The sequence below is a fragment of the Girardinichthys multiradiatus genome, chromosome 3 (assembly GCF_021462225.1).
Source record: "Girardinichthys multiradiatus isolate DD_20200921_A chromosome 3, DD_fGirMul_XY1, whole genome shotgun sequence".
Taxonomy (NCBI): Eukaryota; Metazoa; Chordata; class Actinopteri; order Cyprinodontiformes; family Goodeidae; genus Girardinichthys; species Girardinichthys multiradiatus.
Window position 1 is genome coordinate 36,558,405 of NC_061796.1, and position 7,062 is coordinate 36,565,466.

The following is a 7,062-nucleotide window of genomic DNA, read 5'->3' on the forward strand; positions in this document are numbered from 1 at the left end:
TTTACAGAGACACATTGGTTGCTTTGCATAATTCAAAACACAAATTAAGCTAAAACCCAGATCTTCAAAACTGCAGTTCAAAAATTCTGTTTACTCAAAGAGCTCAAATTTGAGATTTGAATTTTGAATCCAGTATGTGGTAAATATTAGAAATGAGTACGGTATAAAATGGTAAACCTAACAACTGAGGTGTTTAAAGCTCAGAAAATAACGCATAGGTAGGTGCAATGCATTATGGATAAGAAAAACTGACTTTGTTTAAATGGTTAATGTTCCAAATCCGGTTTCAGGTATTTGTAAAAGCTGAGGTGAATAAAAACTTAGGTACAATACGCAAGAATCACAGAGACAGGGTAAGGCCATTTTTGCTGGCTGATAGTCAAACCAGCATGCAGCTTCTGAGAGAGGGAACTTGAATTGAGAGAACCAGAAAAAACAAGGCATTTCAAATACAAAACCTGGTAAGGCAGATTAGCTCTATAGAGACTATGTTTTCTAATTGGATACCTTCAAACTTGTCAAGCATGTTTAGTCAACCCACAGGTTTTTCACTGGCTTGATGCTCAGGCTGGCTCTGTGAACATAAGGGGGTGAACAGCTACCAAAAGTAAAATGGAAAATTATTAGGCTACTAAACTACAAGGGTAGTTCTCCCTCAGCTAACATGGTTATACTCCATTTTAAAGCTGTATGACAGTTTTAAAAGAATAGCCGCATCAGGTTTTACGAATTTACAAATATTCTTAAATTATCTTATTGTCTTCTCAAACCTTCCATTTATATTCTATGGAAGCAGCAGAAAAGCTTCATCCACACTGTTTAAGTTAGGCGCCTACAAATGTTTAGTAAGACCAAGTCAGTTGAGGAATGGGTTAAGTCCTTATTTTTAGCATCTGAGGACTTTGCCAGTAGGGCAATTGTTGGATGTTTTTAACAGCGTCATTTAAAGATAATGACCTCAATAAGTGCTATAAATCCTAAAACTTTAATAGTTTAACAATTTCCTCTTCCATGTTTTGAATGTAGTATGCACATTTGCCTGATGCTGACACCAAATGAAGAAAAGAAGCTGTGAAAAGGCAACAGTTGCGACTTTTTTTAAATTATCTGTAACTATACAACATTAACATAAATGCATAACAGCATAATACAAACTATTACCTAATTAATTAGATTGTGGTAAAAACAGAGATACTCTGATATTCAAGACAAAATCATAATAAAGAAGGGCTTGTAAAAAACCAATCCATTTACATATTGTACGCAAAGTTAAAGAGACTGAATTTAACGAATTTAATAAAATAGTTTCCACATAGAATATTTATCACAAATCCTTTGTGTTTATTTGCGTGAACCAGTCCAAACATGACATTGCTGTTTGTTCAGATAGAAATAACATTTTTACGTTACAGCCAAAGTTTGAAGTCATACCAACACACAACAACAAGTAAATGTTCCAAACTCTCAGATTTAGTACAACAAATGTTACCACTATCCAAATCATATCCACTTGTCCTTTAAAGGCAATATACTGTATTTTAAACTGCATCTCTTTCAATTTAGGGGGGAGTGACATAAAAATAACTCCTTAGAAGTAGGGAAATATCGTGTATTATCGCCACCTACAGGTATGTTTGTTTCTTTAATCTCTAGTCCTCGCGAGAGTTTCCACGAGAGTTTGATGCTCTAGGTCTAAAAAATCCTATCTGATTCATGTGAGAAAGCAATGTTGCAAAAATCCACTGGAGGGCAGTGCAATTCCAACTTCAGAAGTCTTGAGCTTCAGATTAAATTTGGGATTGACAGTAGTGATCTGGTAATAGTAACCTTGCTTTAGGGGTCACATATTTAAAAACATAAGTGGTAACTAAGTTAAAGGTGTGGATTACTGTGAGTCAATCGTGTTATTGCAGACTGGAAAATAAAGCTGTGGCAGCTGACCTTTGGGGGTTGGCAACTCTGAACAGCTACAAAAGCCAATTTATGCTACTTAAAAAAAAACAAAAACTGATTAACTTTGAAAATCTAAAATCAGTGTGATTCTAACAGAGTTGTCCCCAACAGAGTTGGACCAAAACAGCTTCACCACAAGTTTAAAGATTTGGTTTTGGCTCCAAATGGAGACGATTGCCTTATGTTCCAATGACTGTCTCAGCCTAAAGTTCAGCACACATGGACACCACTTGGATTTTATCAGATACAGACCACTTCTAAAATGCCCACAGGAGCAGACTGTTGCCCATGTTGAATGATTATTATTGGAGCACAGGGCAGGGTAAAGGTTAGCTCTGCACTTTTTGGAGGCCTTCTTAAAGATGTGTAAAAAGCCACAACAAAAAATATTTAAACAGCATAAAGACACACTGAAAATTTTAGGAAAGTCCAACCTTTAATTTTTGCACGTTTTTCAGATATATTGACATTGGACATACACTTTTGGATTGTTAACCTGCTGAATGTTTGATTTTTAGCATTCCTGCATGGACCACCTCATGTTTATCAAATATGTCTATGTGTTAGAATGAGTTCATTATGCCATGCACTCTAAAAATGTCCCCAGGGGCTTTAGAAGAAAATTATGCCTTCAATATCGCAGATCCTCCACCATACTCATATGTAGGCATGAAATGCTTTTTCCACATTTCCATCCTTAATTTTTTTTCCTGTTTTGATTTACACTAGAATCACCTGTAGTGTTTGCTGCTAAAAAGCTCAAAGTTGGTCTCATTTTACATAATCTTTTAATTCTAGTTAAATTTCTACTTATGTTTTTGCCAAATCCACCTGTTGTGATGGTAGGACAGAAAAGGCTTTTTCCTGAAATAACTCAGAAGTAACCAACTGGTATATGGATAGCATCTAATGGTTGTTAAGGAGATTTCTGTGATCACAAGATGCCAGTCTTTGGTCCAGCTTTGGAGTTTTTTTTTTCCTTTCCTTCCCATCCACTGTTAGCTGTGCCAAGATAAACTTGGGTCCTTGTTATGCCTTGTTTGTCACAGTTCCAGTTCATAAACTTGTTTTTAAGTATTGCACTGGTTGCAGATATGGACACATATCTAATTAAGTTGCTAATTTCTTGTAACCATTTTCTGCCTGCATGTTTGCTTGTGTTTCCCATTTTGAAGAAGAGTTTAGCCTCTGAGATGTCATTTTACACCTCAGGGAAACAGTAAGGCGGTGATTACTAATTAAAGTTTTTACTTTTATTTAGTTTTAGGAATTATTACAGGTGCAAGTAAATTTGCCACTTGTGTTTTGGTTATATACTAGATCTAAACATGGAACCCCACCCCACCCACTAAATGTACTCACAATAAAGGCTGTGTTTTACTACGTTTCACTGTGAGATTTTGCTACTTCAATGGAAGATTAATTAATTGCAGGCATCTTTACCAGGGTTTTGCCCATGTTTTTGAGGTTGCTGTGTATAAAAGATAAGGAGTTCTATAAATCTCTACTTTCTCAGGATTTACATTTTAACTGGATTCTAAACAGGTTTACATTCCCAGCAATAAAGAATGTTGCTGAGCCAACAGGGACACCAATAAATCACAATAAACAGCTTACAGATATTTGGCTCTGTCTGAGCAAATATAGTACTGCAGGTCCCAAAGGATGACAGTTCAGCTGCGTGACATTGGTGGAATTTAAAACAACTGCAATGGATTTATAGAGGGGGCTTAAACCGTGTGTTGAAATGTAAAATATTTCAGAGTTCAGATATTTAGAAAAAAATATCAATCCAAGCTGGAATTGGAAATGGGACATTTTGTTAATAGATTTAGAGTATATGTATATAAATAAAAACCTAAAAACTACTTCAAGGAGTAAGTATTAATAATGCCTCAAGAAAGGGCTCAGAGAGGACAACAAACACAGGTTTCTTGTCTATGCCTTACAACAAGAACTATAAGAATACAATGTTTGCATGCAAGAACAAAACATGTATCTGTTATCAAAATGGCAGGGGAAAAAAACTTTGACACATACCATACACTGATTATTTAGTAAATGATTGTCTTTATAAAGCTTTGCTGTTGTGCCAAAAGTTCATAATTCCATTTCCTAGAAGTCAACAAATCATTGAAGATTAACTGTGTGCAAACATTTGCTCGGTGTGAGCAATTCACTAGGGTTCTGCAAGTCTGTGTTGGCTGCCACATCAGCTTACTGTCATTTCTGCTCACATCAGACAGATTCATCACATTTCAAAGATATTGTTCATTGGAATTCTGACTTCATAATTCCTTGCATCCACCAAGCTCAGAACATCAGAGCTTTGGGAATGATAATAACTCACTCCTCCCAAAACCACATTACAGAAGCTGACACAAGTCATTATGTTGAAACAATGTGTGGGTTGTTCACAAGCTAGACAACAAAAAGAAAATGTAGAGAGCATCTTCTTTGTTTGTGGAAGGACTGGCTTGTTGTTGTGTCCACACTGAGCTATCACATCTGATGAGAACATGAACTTGACTGCTCTTGTACCAGTCATCAGCCTTACTGTAAATGTGTAGGCAGGAGCCAAACTTCAGAAGGAGCAGCAGCATGAGAAATATGAAGATCAAGGTAAAGATGTTCCCCTAGATTTCAAAAATATTTCTCGCAATGCAGTTTGTCAAACTGTTACCTACGTTGTGTCCAAATGCATGCTGAGTTTGCAATGAGTCCAGTTGTAATGGGAAAGTATTTGGTAAATCATTACATCCCTGGAACAACTAGACACAACAATAGAGCTCCAAATCAGTAACACAGAGAAACTAGGCCAACTCAGTCCATGACATTATACTAATCTGTTTTACTTTACAAATTGAAACACATCAGAACATCAAAAAATAGTGCATAAGCAAGCAAAAATGTTGTTCAGTAACTGCAGGAAAGCTTTAAACAGAATGTGTGGATATAAAATCTGAGACCCCTCCCGGCCACCACATCAACCTCTGGCTAAGACTTTTCTATTTCTGGTAACACTTTTCTTTCCATTAAATTGTTTTTCAACATTAGCTGTAGCAAAAAAGAAAACAAAAATACAGATTTTTAATTAATCTTGTATATACATATATATATATATATATATATATATATATATATATATATACATATTTTTTTTTTTTTTTTTTTGCACTGTATGTGATAAATAATATATCATCAATTTTATTTTGTAGCTCATATGCCTGCATTAAAATAAACTGACATCAGAAATTAGGCAGCAAGCGTTTCCATAAACTTCAGCACAAAAGTTTAAATCATTTATTGGCAGCAGCAGATGCATAAAAGTGCAAACTTATTTTTTTAAAGACATGCTGAGCAAAACAGGCAGCAGGATGAGCAGCCAAACATTGTAAAGAACCCTCCATAAACCAACCTAATTAACACACTGTTTGAATCCGACTGTCAGCAAGCAACTGTGCTCAAAATATGCCACCTGTCATAGTCTGCTCTTCATCCTGCCTGCTGTTTACTTTCTTCCACCACTAAGGTCGCAGGAGCCGGGTCTGAGTTCCTGACAGGTGCACATTGTTGCCTCATCAGCTGGAGGACTATATGAGGGCGGCTCCCCAGCACTTCTACGCCTGAGTGTTTTGACCACTGCGGTAGTGATCACCTGGCCGTACCTTGTAATCCTGAACAGTAGTTTTCTGACTAATTAATTGCCTGTTCTGTTTCCTTGATTCCTAGGCCTGTATACTGAGCTCCATGCTGGAGATCCTCTTGGAACCTCCTACAACTAATCTGGATTTTTCCCTGGATCACTTTGCCGGGCAGCCGCTCTTGTGTACCCTCCAGTCTGATCGTGTTCGACCTGCCCGCTCTCCCACGAGACCCTCTGAATCATCAGACCATGTTGCCTTCCTGCGCAGCAGGACAGTCCCAGACTCGCATCTCTCTTTCCTCGGGCGGATCCATCCCCGCCTGAACTGTGAGCTAAGCCCATTGAATAGTTTTTTTTCTTACCTTGGCCACTACTCACCGTCTGCCATTTCCCTTTCAGCCTGACCTCCGGCCACGCCACTCTGACAGAATTCTCTGAAAATCGTGTAATAAATCATTGAATCCACGCTTCTCTGTTTGAGTGTTCTCTCTGCATGTGGGTCAAGTCGGCCTTAAAGAAAACGATGACAGAACACTCAAGCCAGCCGGACCCAGCAGAGACGCTCCAGAGAACCGTGTCGGAACACGGACACCTAATTCAGGCTCACGGTTCGACCCTCCACTCCCTCCTCGACCAGCAGCGACAGGTCAGTCAGCAACTTGAGCAGATCACAGCCTTAATGCAGCACTCTCTGGGGGTTCTGGCCGCCTCACCCCCGGAGGGCGCTGTGGCACCTCCGGTGACCCAGCAGTTACCACATAGCCGCGATACAGCGTCCCCCAGTCCGGAGAAATTTTCCGGGGAGGTTGGAGGCTGCCGGGGGTTTCTGTTACAGTGCTCGCTGATGTTCAATAGGTCCCCACAGTCGTTCCCCCACGACGACGTTAAGATTTCCTTTGTGTTAGGTTTACTGACCGGCAGAGCATTGCGGTGGGCGGAGGCAAGGTTCGCAAATCACAACCATTGTGGCTGCACCTATGATGAGTTTATTAAAGAATTCAGATTAACGTTTGATATTGATATGGACCGTTCTAGCGTGGCTCGTCGTTTACGGGCGCTGAAACAGCATAACCATCCCCTAACTGAATTCACAATAGATTTTTGTACTCTGGTAGTAGCATCTGGATGGAATCCCAGCGCCCTAAAATCAACTTTCTTTCAGACCCTTGAGGAAGCTTTAAAAGACGAACTTCTTCTAAACGAGCCTGATGATTTAGATGAGTATATCGCTCTAGCCGTACGCCTGGACACCAGGATGAGGGAGAGGAGACGAGCCCGTAAGGAGCGGACCACTGCTAGAGTGCATCCCGCTTCTCCTTCCCCGTTTTTGGCTCAACCAGTGCACACACCAAGCCAGCCCGAGCCCGAACCCATGCAGTTAGGTAGGGCATGGCTTTCTGATGACGAGTGGCAATGCCGACATGGAGGCCGGCCAGTGTTTCTACTGTGGCTCCCCAGAGCAT